This window comes from Anser cygnoides, chromosome 3, assembly GCF_040182565.1.
Source record: "Anser cygnoides isolate HZ-2024a breed goose chromosome 3, Taihu_goose_T2T_genome, whole genome shotgun sequence".
Classification (NCBI taxonomy): Eukaryota; Metazoa; Chordata; class Aves; order Anseriformes; family Anatidae; genus Anser; species Anser cygnoides.
In genome coordinates, this window is record NC_089875.1 from 37,284,001 (window position 1) to 37,300,190 (window position 16,190).

At 41.8% G+C, this 16,190-nt stretch overlaps 1 long non-coding RNA gene across 1 annotated transcript in view; it reads right to left on the minus strand.

The window, feature by feature from the left end:
- LOC106049929 (uncharacterized) overlaps positions 1–15,019 on the minus strand; it is a 28,761-nt gene extending 13,742 nt beyond the window's left edge. The window contains exon 1 of the long non-coding RNA XR_010830242.1: positions 13,719–15,019. This is a non-coding gene — a long non-coding RNA (uncharacterized lncRNA). The remainder of the gene's footprint in view (positions 1–13,718) is intronic.
- Between the last annotated feature and the right edge of the window lie 1,171 nt (positions 15,020–16,190).

Below are 16,190 nucleotides of genomic sequence, written 5' to 3' on the forward strand. Positions count from 1 at the left end.
GATGCTTACCTCGACACAAGCAGGGAGTCTGACAGAGGCAGCCAAGGCACAACACAAATCTCTTGACACCTACCCACACGCTGCTCCTTTCCATAATCACAAACTAATCCTTCTTCATTACAGAGCCATGGAGAAAACAAAATGCCACAACACATCTAAACCTCTATCGAGAGAGAGGACAAAGACCCCTGTGGTTTACTGTAGAATAGCAATTATTCCTACTTTCCATGGTCCACTTGCAAGAAACCACTTCTGCAGCCAATTTAATGTCTCAAATTTACCTCTGCATTTAATCAATCACAAAAGACCACATCATGCTGGGACAATCAGATGATGTTATCACTGCTAATGAGCACTAAGGAACAGAACACAGTTTTAAGTAGGTATAAATGAAAGCGCTAGAAACTGTGTGTGTTCACTTAGCAGCGATGAACAGTTGCATAGCCTTCCCTCAGAGGCAGGCACCCGTGTCCAGGAATGACAACACTGATATCAGCAGGTCCTCTGAACATCAGGATCTCCTGGAGTCAGCTCAGCCATCCCTCCAAATTAGGAGAAGCATCACTGCTGCCAGTGCAGGCACACTGTTTTAAAACCTATATAAGCAAAATCAAAACGTGGCTACTAGGGCTGCCCCAGAATAAAAGTTCAGTGAGAGGACAGGGGAAGGCAGGAAGCTACACGGCTCTAACCCTGCCACTTTTCCAACACTGCCCAAGGAAGTACATGCTCAGCAACGGGTAACAGAACGGTGTCACGCAGCATCCCCTTCACTGCATCCAGAATCAGCGGCAGAGAGCCCCAAAGCCACCACCGATCTGCCTTCACCACAGTAGATTTGTGTCTGTAGTACAAGTGGAGTCATTCCCCAGCCACAAAACTGAAGGATGGCCAATGCATCCTACGGTATTCTCCCACGTAACCCATAGGTAACCATGCCCTTCTCACATGAGGCAGTGCACGAGGGACCTTTCCGCTGAAAACTCATCCTTGGAGCAGAAAGCAAGGACAAGTGTGGTCCTCTTTCTAACAAAAGGAAACCGCAACACAGAGATCACAGAATCATTCAGGTTGGAAAAGACCTCTAAGACCATCTGGTCCAACCTTTAATGTAGCACTGCCAAGTCCAACACTAAACCATGTCACTAAGTTCCATATCTACACGGTTTTTGAAGACCTCCAGGGATGAAGCAATCTAATTACAATCCATAGAGATCCTTTGGAAGATCATAAAGCTGAAAACTTATTTCCTTTGTCCCTTCTAATAGCTTAAATTAAAAGCCCCGAGTGGCAGTTTTCAAGGAGGGGAGGAAAAATAAATAAAAATAAACAAAAGAAGAAAAAGAGACCTGATGTCTGTGTCAATTAATGACTATTACGTTTCTTTCTGAAGCTACCAGAAGGAAAATCTTGCTTATAAGAATCTATGCTGTCTACACCCTTCTCACTCTAAAAGGCAATGCACTTTCTTAATATATGAAAATGTCCTCTCTCCTCCTACGATCTCACAGACCGAAGGGAAATGCATCATTTGATGCAAATCTTGAGAAGGAAACACAAACAGTCCCTGTGGAGAGATAACCTCTTCTTCTATCTGCATCTGTCAAGTTGAACTCATGACAGAATTATGACCCCAAAATAACATTTTAATAAGTGTTTACATGCTACTGCTCCCCAAAGACTAAGCTGATAAAATTCTTCCTCAGAACTAATTACGCTTCAAGACAAGGCTGCCCTCGGTGGATGCAGCAGTGAAACAGGACAGAGCTGGAGCTTTAGCAAGTGCGGGGCTCCTCCTTGTGGATGTCTCTGCAAAATCGTGCGTTCTGCACGGATTTCCATGAAAAGACAAAAGAAAGCGAAGTCGTGCGTCGACGTGCCTGGAATTTCCACTGCCTACATTAGTTACACTACAAAGATGCAAATTGCAGAATGTCTCCCCTCCTTCTCTGTGGAGCTGAGGATCAGAGCACTGGAAAGGTGCAGCCATTTGACATTATCATCTTGTGTTACACAGACCGTGGACAAGACCATACCTTGTCTTCTCAGGTGTAGAAGTGAAAAGGGGAAACACGTGGAGGGCTGCCGCACATACCTGAAGATCTGTGTAGGAGATACAATAGTCTTGGCACTCTTTATTTCATCCTGCAACTTTCAGGCCAGTTTCTGTCTGCAGAAACCAGACCACAGGAGCAGCATGAAAATGAAAGGAGATTTTAAATCTTCTCCTTTTAACATCAATTTCTAAAATAATAATAATAATAATTCTACTGCTGGCAGAGCTTTTCAGCTTGGCAGAGATGTGATGAGAGATTAAGTCCAGTAAGAGAATCAAGATATAGGTAGCGTTCGGTTTCTGAAATCCCCATATCTAGAGTCAGCAGATAGTACTATTATTAAACATTCCCACAGCAACCCTGCAAACCACAAGTGTCTCAAGCACAGCATCCCTTTGAGCTATCCAGCATGCAATCCCTTCCAAAGTAGACTCATATAGAGCCACAGTACAGTCCGCAGTTGCATGATAATTCGCTAGAACACCAAATATTTCAGTTTCATATGTTTGAGGAATGAAAAGGGGTGACAAGATCAGTCCTCAACACTCGACCAGGCCATATAACCTACTGAAGAAGAACATCAGTAAGGTTTCTCTGGCCTGCACTGTGTCTCAGAAGTTCATTTAGACCTCCCTGCTTCAGCAGGGAATAACATTTTCTAGCCAGAATGTATGCCTAATTCATATCCAATTTGCTCTTTTACTAAAATGACCCTTTAGCTTCTCTCTTCCCTTCTCCCCCTGCCCACTGTCTCCCTAAACGCTCTGTTTCATTTTTCTGGTTAAACAAGAAAAGTTGTCTTAGTCTCTTCTTGTACGTCCTGGGGCTGTATTAACACCTGGTTTAGCCCAAGTTAATCTTATTTAAAGATGGGGTGGCCAGAAGTGTATACAGCATCAGAGATGACCATCCACAGAGCATTAACCCTCTTCTGTCTCTAGTAGAAATACCTTATCAGAAATATCCTACGCTTACTTTTGACACCAGGATCTTGTGGTTACTTATATCCTGATGTATATACATGGTCTTCTCCCTGTCCATAATTTCCAGCTTGCAAAAGAAATTCTTGTGCGATATGGTGTATCTGGAACAAATGGCTCCATGTCTTTGGAGTCACTGTCCTCATGAAATTTACTGAAATCACCATTTTACAATGTTCATTTGCTACTGGTGAGCCTTCAACCTTCATACTGTATTTAAAGGAATATCCTTCTTTAACCCACAAATGATTAATCTTGTTTTGATCTGTTAAAATTAAGAAATCTATCCCTCTACTACTATATTTTTACACTTCAAAGAGATTCTGTGTCCTCATCTCTGGAAACAGCCAAGGCAGGAGCTGAAGATACCCACTACCCTGAGCAACATCAGGGAGGGAGAAACTCAGGGAGGGACTTTTGGCCCCAGTAAGTTCCCTTTTGGCACAACCTGTGATGCTCAGGAACCTCTGACCCAAAGCTCCCAGAACTCCACAACAAAGATCTCGGTGCACACTCGGTCTCTAATCCCTCCAACCCACACCTTCCAGGGAATCCACATCACTCTGCTTTTGGCACAAGGCTTGTTTACTCTGACGCTTAGAATAAGTACATTGCATTAACACATAAGAGTTTGCGTCTGAAGCGTGCAATGCTCAGGTTCAGTTTGTTTACTTGTACAGAACCTAGAAAGCACTCTGCACTACAAAGGTCACATAAAAAAAAAAATCACACTTTGTTCTACCACCAGAGCGGACAAAACTGCAGCAGTGCATAAGGAAACTGTCTCGAACCAAGCTTCGGGCTGCCAGGTGTCATTACAACTTCAAACGCATATTTTAACTACAAAACAAAGCAGGAATAGTCTTACTTAACTAGAAATCTAAAAGGATCTTTATTCAAAACGCAGACCATTGCCTGAGGAGCAGTAAGCATAGCAGAACTTGTCACTGATTTTTGTTGGTGCAGAACGGCCCGTCCTTAAACTACCCGAGAAAGCCCAACAGGAGGTCCCTAAACAGTTACCCAATTTCTGCGATCGGCTGTGTAAGCTGCAGCAGGCTGATGGAAATCTTCCACCCTGGCTGAATAACCTGAGTGAAAGAGACCGTTTCATCCGCTGATGATAGCAACAAGGAAAACAATTACGTTTGAAACGAGATGGTACGGTGCCTTTCAGCTATGTAACGTTGCCATCTAGTGATCACCTTGAGATATAACACACGAGGGCACCCACCTGGTCCTCTTCAAGCCTCCTTGCCCCGTTCGGATTCACCTGCCAACCTCACACCCGCAACCCTGCCCCGGCTGACAAAAGTCAAATCAATTTGTACCAGGCAGCGCTGGAGGGATACCTCTTCTGCGTCTGCCATATATATATGTTCAGAGCAAATAGATACAAGCCAAGTGCTGGCTCCCAGTCTGCTGATGTAAACAGACTTGGATTATTCTACTTAAGTTAATGGTGTTCTGTAAAGAGAGGGATAACAGGCAACATTACCTGGAAGTCAAAAGTGAAACTATCAGAAAACTGAAGATTTTCAAACACTCCTTCCATATTCAGATTTGAAAACTCAGCAAATAATCGTTTCTAATCATTAATAACTTTGGCTAAAGAGCATTTTTCCGTGACCAGAATAATACAGATACCTGAGACATGGGGGCAGAGATGACAATGAGCATTAATCCCCCCCCACACACACACAAAAAAAAAAAAGTGGAGAAAAAATAGCCAGGGAAAAGCTTTTAAGTATAAAAGCACACCAGAATCCACTCATCGCAGAGAGCTTGGAAATATCCAGCAGTGCCAGCACTGGGAAGCCTGAGTGGCAATATTTGTGCAGTACTGGCTGTGTACCCAAGTCGCAGGATATCTTGAGGCATATAATGACAATATTTACCCTGCAAGTCTGACTGCGTCTGACTCAGATAGTGGGAGTTTGGGAGACCCCAGATGGGCCTCTCCAAAAATTTACTGCTAATATAAACCTCTGCCATGCCTGGGCAGACAGCAAGCACAAGTAGCTTCACAGGGAGAAAATAAAAGGAGTCACTGACCTGCATACGGCCCCTCTGCCAAACCCTAGGTTGCTGGCATACAGCAGTTTCTTTAAAGGAGGAAAGAAAAAAAATTACACTTCTCTCAAAACCAATTTACCATCAGAAGTAAAAGTCAGTTTCAGAGATGCATGAGGGCTAGAAAATATTAATCCCTGCAGAAAATTCTTCGTAGGGGTTGTTATCCTGGTGATTCTTTTCCACTTGCTACATACCACTAAACACTGCCAAAAGATGCCAGATTCTATTTTGTGCTTTAGGTGTACCAAGGTTTTGGAAGATCTCACCAAGAGAGAAACAAATTTCTGGAATTTCATAATTGCCTTTAATGGCAGCAGAATATGGCCAGCTCTGCAAGTCCACCAAAGTAATATACTGCCTTAACTAAAATGTTGAATAGAACTGAGGGAAGACCAGATTGAGTGGAAGCCACCACAAAGCACTGCTGAAGATGTAATGTAATTCAAAAATTCAAGTGAGAGAGAGTTAGGTAGTAAGGTTTTACTCCTGACCATTAGACATGGCTTAAAATATATGGGAAGTAAGAACTAAAAAGACCAAATCACCAACAGAACCGGTAGCATCAAGCGTGAGCCATCAAAATGAAAAGCCTCAAAAACAAAGGCAGCAAGTGAGAGTAATATTAGAATAATATAGATGAAACAATGAAAAGTTGTTTACCTGATGTCTTGTTATTCTTGACTATTTGACAAGGCAATTACTGTCAGCATTTAGCACTCTCCCATGTCTCCCAGGCGATGAGGTCTAATTTTTCATCCTTTTGAGGAAGCTCATCACACCAATATGTCAAGAATAACTAATGAGCTTTTTGTAAGCGCTCAGCGGAAAATCCATTTAGAGGGTCAGTTATGTGTGCATACAGCTCCTTCCATGCAAGCTTCTAATTTGCTATCCTTCCTCCCCATAATTTGAGCACTTTAGCGAGAGCATAAGTGTTCTTCAGAAATAAATACAGAGCAAAAGTAAAATAAAAATAAAAATCTGCAGAAGGAAAATGATCATCTGTCTGCCTTTTCAACAAAGAAGTACTGAAAAACCTATAATTATCACCTGAGAAGACTCATGAAGTCAAGTACTCTGAAGATAGCACCGCAACAGCTGGGGATACTTAGGTTACTCTCTCCCTCCACTGTAAATATAAAAAACTTCTTGAGAATAATTTTAACCAAACACAGACTATGAGCTGGTGAGAGTGTACTGTCTATTTCACTGATCTGAAGAAAGAAGTTAATTTAGAACCAAACTTCATACCCCTTCCTTTTGGTTTTCTGTTCCACTGAATACTGTTTTATTGGTAGCATTTGAGTTCAGCTTTCTTGTGCATTTTGGTACCGTAAGAGACAGCTTCAGAACACTAGCAAGTGCTATTGGCTAAGGGCTTAATCTAAAATATACAACAAAGATTGACTATATTGTTTATGGCTTACTGTTTCTGAACACAAAGTAGAATTGGTTTTCAACTGCACTTTACTCACAATTTACTACCTTTTTAGTTCTTGTAGCTGAGTGGACTCTTTCTTTTAAGCTGATTTTTCAGACAAACCAAGTCCATATTTTGGTTTCAACACTGAATAAACTGCAACTAGAAGATAAGGAGAACCAAGCCTGCCTCCTCCCAGCTACCTATCTTACCACTAGACCACAATCAAACACTCTCAGGACAGAACTTCAATATACCACATTCGGTAGCAATATTACCCTCCTCTAATCTCTGAGTAAAAAGAACTCAATGACATAAAATTTCATTTTGTAGGGTAACTGCTACCACAGGCCCACTCCATGAGCACTTAACAGAATCAAGCAGCCCGCAAGCCAGAGGCAGAACAACTTGATTTCTGAGCCTGAAAAGGGTTCAGACATTATTTAAAAGCCAAGTTGCTTCACTTGTCAAGGCAAGGATAATTCCTGGCATGTGCAGAGGGACAGTGCTAACACTTGGGAAACTTCAGTCAAGCAGGAATGCCCCTGTGCAGGTTAGGAGCCTCAAGGGTTTAAGCACTAGTTATACAAGTGTTTTGGGGTCATAATTTAAGATTGAAGGACCTGAATTTATCCCAAGTGCAACCTCAAGCACAAAATCTGACGTACACCTGGCCTTGACCCTACTGTGTCTCCATACAAAGAGCCTTGAGCTGTAAGGGAGGTTCCTAAACCCATGGGACCACTAACACAGTAACTATGGTCAAGAGTTGCAGTTGGATCACTCAGAGCAAGATGGAACTGGAACAACCCTCCAGCAACAGGAAAACAAAACAAGTCACATGCAGAAGTTATTAATCTACAGCTAAGTCTGCAAGACTGCATGCCTCAAAATTATTTCTCCTGCTTTAACAAACCTGCTATGGAGACAGATTGATATAGAACCTCTGAGCCATCTTACTCTGTATCCGTGGCAGTGTTTTGCAGATTTTAATGGCCATCCTACAATACCTTTTTCTTTCTGTTGTTGGCTCTGCTCAATACTTCACAACCATTTTTGTTCTGTCTCCCCAGAGAGTTAAAAGGATTTAGTCTTTAACTCGGGAGAGAAATTAAACCTCTAATTAGACCAGGTGTGTCTAGAATTGCATCCCCAGGAAACCTAAATAATTCTACTTGCATTTTAGAAATTTATAAATCATTAGAATGCAAAGCCTGTAAATAGCAATCAGTCAGAAGCTTGAAAGTGCGCTGAAACGCCAGGAATGAATGCATGCTTCCCACGCTGAAAACATCCCACAAAGCATTAAATTCCTGATCCAAAGCCCAGTGGAATTAGTGAAAAGAGACCCATAGGGTTTTGGATCAAACCTGAAACCCTGCAGGCATACAGTGTTTAACAAGACAGAACTGCCCTGGCTTGACAGAAGCAGCTCAGGAGCCACAGATTAGCTTACCCAATGAGTTAGATGAGCTTCCAGAAACCTATGTAGAGGCTTTGCCTAGAGGATAAAAGCTTGAATAAAGCTGGACCTGTTGGGCTAAGTGCCTCTGAACAAGAAACAGTCCGCCTGCAGCTCAGAGAAAATTAAAGTGCAAAAGAAGAAACAATTTGCTTAAGGTCATATAACAAAGTCAGAATTACTATATACGTTGTTCAAATCCACTTCTCTTGGCTCATCTCGTAACCCAGACCATCTGCCTCCTGTACTGGAACTCTTTGCACTTAACCCAGGTCTATAGCTAGCACTAGTGCAGGGAAAGCAGGCCTTCCTGAGATAAACAGACATTAAACTTGCTGTTTGCAAGGAAGAGAAGGCAAGCCTGGTAGCTCTCCTGCGCAGGTGTATCTGTGAAGAAAGGCTACCCACACGCAAGTCAAAAAGCCCTCCAAAGGCAGCACCACCTGTATCCTAGAGGGTATCCTCTGCTATTAGTTGGATCGCTTGGTTGTCCAAGGGGAAAAAAAAAACAAATGGCAATTACGGTTTACCCATGCTAATTTGCAAGGATGAAACCTGCTCACATTGATCTGTTAAGCATCCACCAATTTTCTCAATCATGGAACAAATGCTGGCATGTCAGTAATTATAATTAAAAAAAAAAAAAAAAAGCCTTTTGAGGCATTCATCAACCTGAACATCTGCTGGGGAATTCAGAAGAGTAATGGCCCATATTAAGGTTACTATACCAAAGGTTTAAAAGGGATGCAATGTCTCTGCTGCCTGTGAGATCTACTGAAAGTTATACATGAAGCATAATTACACACAATATACACCTCCAAAAGGGAATGAACTTTTCTAATGTTGGCTGAGAGCGTGCGTAACTTTCCCTAGGACCTGCCTCTGCTCAGTTTCTTCATAAACCTTCTCCATGGGCAAATTAGCCATAACAGCTTGCAGGCATCTCAAAACATCAAAGCGAAGAAATAATAAAGAAAGGTGACTCAGAATCACATGGTAGCTATGGACAAAGTACATGTGACTTATATTAACCAAAAGAATAAAGACTCAAGTAAAATGAAACTTAGATCCTAGCATTTTAGATAGATTTTAACACACTGGAGAAAAAAGACTGTTAAAAGACAGTTTTCAGAGTCTACTTCATATTTTGCTACTAATTTAAACAAAAGCAAAATAAATGTCTTACTAAAGACAGATTCCACATCTGAAATCTGTAGTAGCCCTCAGCACTTCTTGATGCAATATTCCCAAGGAGACCCACCTAACTTTAACTGGTGGATCCTACTTCATCAATTTACCTTTATTTTTTTATTGAACTCAGCATCAAGTGCAAGGCTGTGGCCATGATATAATGCTAAAGTTTCTTTCTGAGAAAAGAGCAGTGACTTCAATTTGATGAAGGGTTGCTATAAAAACAACTCAAAGCAGATATTTTCATTACCATCCATCAACTTCCATTTTAACCACAGACATCAGTGCAGTGGAAGTATAGCATCTAGTCCATCTTTCTCGTTTATTACTCACAAGAGGGGGGAACCAATTTACCCAAAAAGTTGACTTCTTAAACTTTTTATAAGATAAAGTAAGACACTGGCCTTGACATAACTTGGAAAGGAAAAGAAAAGTCATTGGATACAAGTTCAGATAATGTCTCTTTTTGTATGACATGAAGTCATAGATCCCACACACAACAGGGAATTTAAAAGGGGGTATATATAAAATATCTGTTATCTTCACATCTCCTTAGGATATATAGATATACATAGATTGTGAAACTCCTGCTTTCTAGCAAGAACCCAGCTAGAATATTCTACTGCAATTACAAGTACACAAATTTGGAAAGTTAAGATAGCTGAAAATACAGGCATATCATTTTCATTTGCAAAAGACATTACCTGGGATCTCTGCAGAGGCCTAAGACTGCCTTTTATTGTTTTGTCTCAAAAATAACGTAGTGGGAGGTTATGGCACTGGCCCTGAATCTGCCACGCTCCACCCCAGTGGCCTGCTAAAGTCCTAGTGCAGGACAGCTGGCTGAATAAGCACCACTGATACCTCTCATGATCTAAACCAAAAGCATTTCCAATACCAGCGTTACTTAAAGTCTCCAAATAAAACCACGTAGCTATGAAAAAAAAAAATAGATGTGGGAGAAAGGAGAGGAGATCTGTAGCGCATTTTCTGTTGTGGGCGTCTTACAATATTAGTATTGAAAATCTAGTCCATTTGCTCTTATTCGGAGCAGATGGCAGAGCTGCAAGGAGTGCCCGCAAGGCAGCAGCATCAGTGAGAGGGGCAGGCACAAATTTTAAGACCTCCAGCAGCGCCACACACTGTATGGTGGCCACAGAATGCTGGCAGAGTGTGAACACGTCCACAAGAAACATTCAAGAAAGCACACATAAGAAGCATTACAAGCTACTTGAACCAAGGACACAGCTTGACAAAGTCATGAGGCCAACAACAACGTGACAAGGGCCCACAGGAGGGTTCTGTGGCTCCTCGTGGTAGGGTACCCTGAAAACAAAAACCCGTCTTTTATGTTCATGGGTTCTTACAGACTACCTAGAAGTGGTGGACTTCGATATGAATCCCTAATCTTTGAGCAGCTTTGAGGATTTAAGAAGGAAAACATTCCAATTCGGCTTCCTACACCTTTTTGCTGTACCACATATAGAGGTGTCACTCATTTTTTGAGTGGCAGACAACTGTGATAACTCGATCCTGTAATTCACTGATACAGGATACACACCACCCACTTCATCTTGCTCAGCACAACACGTACAGGGAAACAACTCAGATTTTGACAGCCTTTATACTGGCAGCCTTGTACAGCCATGCCATCAAATTAGAGCCCACACTGGAGGTACGCAGAGGGGAAAAAGGCAAGGGCTGACCCTGCAACCAAAAGGAAGCTTGCAGCCTGGCATAACCACTCCCAGAGAGCTCACAGTATACCACAAAAAAAATCCATAGAAACATATATTCCTATATTCCACATTTTGTCACAGATGTTTTTAAATACATAACCAAAATACTTTGTATTTTTTAATATATCACGTAGTGCCAGAAGGCAAGAGCACCTCACAAAGCGCTGAGGTATTTGGAAGTTTCAATGAAGACTGGAATTCAGTTACACTCAATTTCAAAAGGTCACCAAGGCTTTTACACTGCACCAGCAAATTAACTGTTCTTGGGATCTTTATCTTGTCTGAAAAAAATATATATCCTTCTATACATGTGTTAAAAACAGCTTTTTGTAATCCTTGACCTTTAGCAGCACACACAAAGGCTGTATACACAAAACCACATTTGAGCCCTGAGCAATAGTTGATCTCTTAAGTCACAGGAACAGCAAATACTTTCACAGACCTACGAAGCACTCACATAAGCAATCCAAAGTGAAGCCCACCTATACTTGCCTTAAGGACAATTTGAACTATACAAACATAACAATATCTGGATTGTTTTAGTGACATAAAACCAATCTTTAGCTATTATGCTGTTAGGAGTTAGACAAACGTTTAATCAGAACAAACTCTCTCCTGCAGGTTCTATAAATCGCCCAAATCTTAGGGTAACCCAATCCCAGGTGTAGTCCTGCAGAGGCAATTCCTATGTTTCTGAAATAGCAAAAGAACAGATATCTTCTGAAGATAAAGAACAGAAATAGAAGCTTCTGTCCCCATGAACATTAAGTCTCACACAGTGTTAGAGCTCCAGGGATGTAAAAAGACAGTTACTTGATTAGATCTGCAGTCAGATGAGAGTGTGGTCCCAAATTTCAGCCTGAAATATACTATATGCTTCAGTAAATAAATAGATAAAATTCAGTACAAGTCAAACTTATTCTATGAGCAGCTAATGCAGATATGAGAATACAGGACATGAGTTTTTGCTTCCCACTGTGGCACATATGTAAGTGCAGAAAGCCTTGCAGAAGGTGGATCTTGGCATTTCACATAAAAGGCTGGTGGACAATGTTTTATAATAATCCAGTAACGGAAGGAGGAATGAATTAACAATCTCCTTTGCCTCTTCTTAGTTACACTGTAGTTTCACCTGAAGGTCTTAGGAGAAAGCTGATACCCCCTGTACCAAACACTCTTCTGCTGTGGATGCACATCAGTCTGTAAACCTTGGATTTACCTCCAACCTCCAGTTACTCCCATTAATGTTCTGCAATGCCCCATATGAAAAATGCTTATGTAAAGATAGACGTTATTTTACTAAATGTCTCCATGTTTATCAGATAAGAGAAGCGATCAGTCAAGCAATACCATGCACTGTCAGTTGCTCTTGAGGACCTGGGACCCAAACCTGAAACCTAATGACAGACACACTTCATTAGAGACAATGTTGTTAAAACTCTACATTTTTCAGGATCTACATTTTTCAGCTGGTCACGCTCACTAAAACAGGACAGACCAATTCCCAGATATAAATATAGCCACATCTTTGGAAATTCAGCATCCAAACTCCTTTTCTAAATAGGGATCCGGTGCATTACAGTTCAGGTAATGTTAAATCACAGACAGAATATGGTTTTGAAATCTAATGGTGTGACCTCAAATCAGTAATGCCTTGTGTGCAGAACATACAGCATTTTTACATGGTGTTGTGAGACACAAGAGGCCATTCCTGGGCAACAAACTTTTGGCCTTCATCCTGCTCTGCAATGCCACCACTGGGCCAGGAACAGCAGTGACCACTTCCAACCAGGATCACCAGAACAGCTGCAGCCCTCTGTCTGGAACAAGGGAGCCAGAGTAAAGAAGGTGAGAAGGGGAAGAGGCACTCTTATCTTCTAGGAGGGCAGTCCAAACATCAGTCTCCCAGAGGCCTTGGGGGTTAACCCACCTTTGAACCACAAACCCATCTGGAGGGAGTACTTTTATCATAATCTGAGACCAAGGAGAGTGGTGGATGAAGGATAATTGACACCATGCCTAATGGACTAAACACTCTCATGAAAACATAAGCACTCTTATAATGCAGGAAACTCCACGCGGTCCACAGAGGACCTTAAACTAAGCCTGCTCTCACATGCTTTTCTGAATAGGGATTGATTTAAACAAGTGTTTAAGTGCTTTTTCTTAAAGCGGGACTTTAGGTACTAGAGAAATCAATAGCAGCATTTATCAGGAGAAAATAAAGATCAGTTACTTTTGATTCAAAACGAACACTGGGGGCAAACTAGAGTTCAGAGTGCTTCCTTTTATGCATGCAGAATTTCAAATGAATCCGTAACAGAAAGTTGTGTAATATAATTAGCTAATTCTTAGTAGCAATCTTTCAACACCATTATAAATCTTAAAATCCCCCTACAGCTAAAACATTGTCAAATTTCATTAGTACTAAAGCCAAAAAATCAGTAACCTCAATGCTGGAGATAGACTGTTATTCAGCTGGTCAATAAACAGTAACTACAGCAGTTCCAGCTTTTGTTTGGGGATTAGTTGGACTGATAAAAAGAAGTTTACAAGAGTAATAATCCTGCACAAATTGTTCCTTAATGTACTTCTGTGTAAAAATAGCAGTAACTACACTAGTACATAGATGTGCCCTGAATACATACAGTCTTGGCACAACATCTGGCTAGGGTGAAAGTCTTCTGTAGCGTGAATGAATTAGTTATAAAGTGCTGATACTCCTGACTTTTTTTTTAAAAGTATATTTTTAACTCACAGACACCAACTACCCACCCAATTTTGTTCTCTTACCTACTATCTCTTTCTTCTTCTCCTCCATCTTGCTGCTTCCCCTAGTTATCCCTTCCTAAGCAGCCTGTTTAAGGTGACGAACAAATCTTTAACAGGTGTAGATTGCATCTTCAGCAGGTGTTCCCTAGTAATCAGAGGCAAGGAGGGCTTGTAGCATTGAATACTTTCCCCAGAAATAACAGTAGGAACAAAAAGAGTCTAGAAATTGAGAACTCGGGCATTGGTGTTGCCAGAGACGATGGATGCCAGGATTTCCACGTAATGCTGACATGTCTTGAAGCTCTTCTGTCCAAAACACCTTGCAGAGATAGCACACGCTAGAAATTATGCTGCGAACTAGAGATTACCCACACGCTCTCCTTCTAGGTGCTAGCAAACAAATGACCTCTTTTCCTATATTTTCTGTGCTGCTTTAGGTGTATCCAAGCTGACAGAGCCCGTGGGACAAAGCAGTAGTAATGCTACACAGGTGCCAGAAGTTTTTGTTTCAGATGTGGGCAGGATACAGCATAGATAAACGTCTATGAAAGCTGAAAGCTCCAGGAGGACAGATGGACAAAAAGGTGCAAGCAGAACATTGGGTTGTACAGAATTTTTTTTAGCAACCCTCAGCTAGATTTTCCCATTGTTCATTTGCCAGAAACCTTTCTTTTCCAAGCTGATCCAGCCTCTCTTCTTTACCGTTTATTTCCCAGCTGTCCTGTTGCTGGTCCTGAGGGACATCAAGGTGACAGCGACACGGTACTGCTCTCAAGTCCAGCCTCTCAAGGAGAGAGTGAGAGATGAGCTCGTCCAGATAAGATCTACTCTGAGAATATAAATCTCCATTTAGCCAGAAGATCATATGGTTTTCATGCCCATATATTTTCATCCTCCTGTGTCTAAACCTGCCAAAATTAGCACGTGGACATTCCTCAGCCTCCCTGAAGACCTCTGAGCTTGCCCGCCTGCCTGATGCACACTCATAGGACTGCTCTCCACACCAGGCACAGCACAACGCAAAGTTCAGCGACTAATGTACTATGCACAATCCAAGAGACACAGTAATTTCCCTCTCCTCTCCTAAAGTTCCTGCCCCTCACCTCCCAACTCCCAGCAGCGTGTAAATTGGCCCAGTCAATGTCATGTTCCTGCTGTCTTACCCAATTTATTTCAATTGTTTTAAGCTAAGTACAAGAGGTCACTGAGGTCCCCTTATATCACAGGAGCCTGCAACTTGGCACTTTCATTCTGTCTTGGGAGATGCGGCTTTGACCCCTCTGTCTGAAGAAGGAATTACACCTAGAAGTAAGATCTCCCCCAAGGTTGCCCCCAAAAGGAAAGAGAGGGACACCGGCATCATCGCTCCAGCTAAACAAGCAGAAAGGTGAAGCCCCTGCTTCATTTTTGTTTTGTGGGGTGGGGAGCAGGGGTGGGGATGACAAAATGTCTGGCTTCAGGGCACCATCTAAATCCCCTGGGAACCTGAGTCTGTATTTTAGGGAAAGCAAATGTAAAGAACAAATGAGAAGTCCAGTACTTCCCTCGTACCCTGTAACCATTGACAATACCCAAATGCCAATGGTTTCATTCCCAGGACTATTGCACTCAGGTGAGAAGTGACAAAATTATGAACAACTAAAGGTACTTTATCGGCCCTCAGGATTTCCCCTGATTCAGCATCTCTGTCCTGTAACAGTGTGAAAACCTATCAGGCTTTTTGCTTTCTCTCTGCACAGAGAAATGGCTTGTCACAATACAAACAGCAAGCTGATGCTTACAGGGCATGCTCACGTCATGTTTTGCTGAAGGGCATTTGATGGGTCTTTTCGTATATTATTTAGGACTGAACTTTGTAATCAGATGGATAGAACGAAATTAATACCTGATGATAAAGCAGTGCCACCCCCTCAATGATCCGATTCCCACAGCACAAAACCGGAGAGCAACACAAATTCCCTACCTGCTCCCCTCGATGGGAAGGGACAGGGAGCACGCTCCAGTGCGCGAGGGGGAGCACTTGAAGGTCCAACTCATCCCCTGCAGAGGGATGCTGATGCCCCCACAGCAGCTGTTTCCCATCTGAGAGTCTCCAAAGGAAAATACAGGTCTAAACTTTCTCCTCATTCCCAAATTAGCTGCTAATTAGAGGATTAATTTTATGCCGTTCTCATGCAAACAACTTTACAGGATGAAACAGAAAAAGATGGCTCCAAAGATGTTGAACATGTGTCCCCTTAGGATGGCTCACTCACATTTAAGGGGCCAAGAAAACAAACCCATTTTACTGAATACGTCAACAATTATTCACAGCATCAGAATGAATACAATTCAAATTATAATGGATTTCTTCACAAGAAGACTGCTGTAGTAATTACATAAGGCATTGTAAATGGGAAACAAAGTCAACTGTACATTTCAGATGTTATTTTATGCAAATACCATAGCTGTAGTTTTCTGAAGAACTCCATTGTGAGCTGAATTGTCCATTTC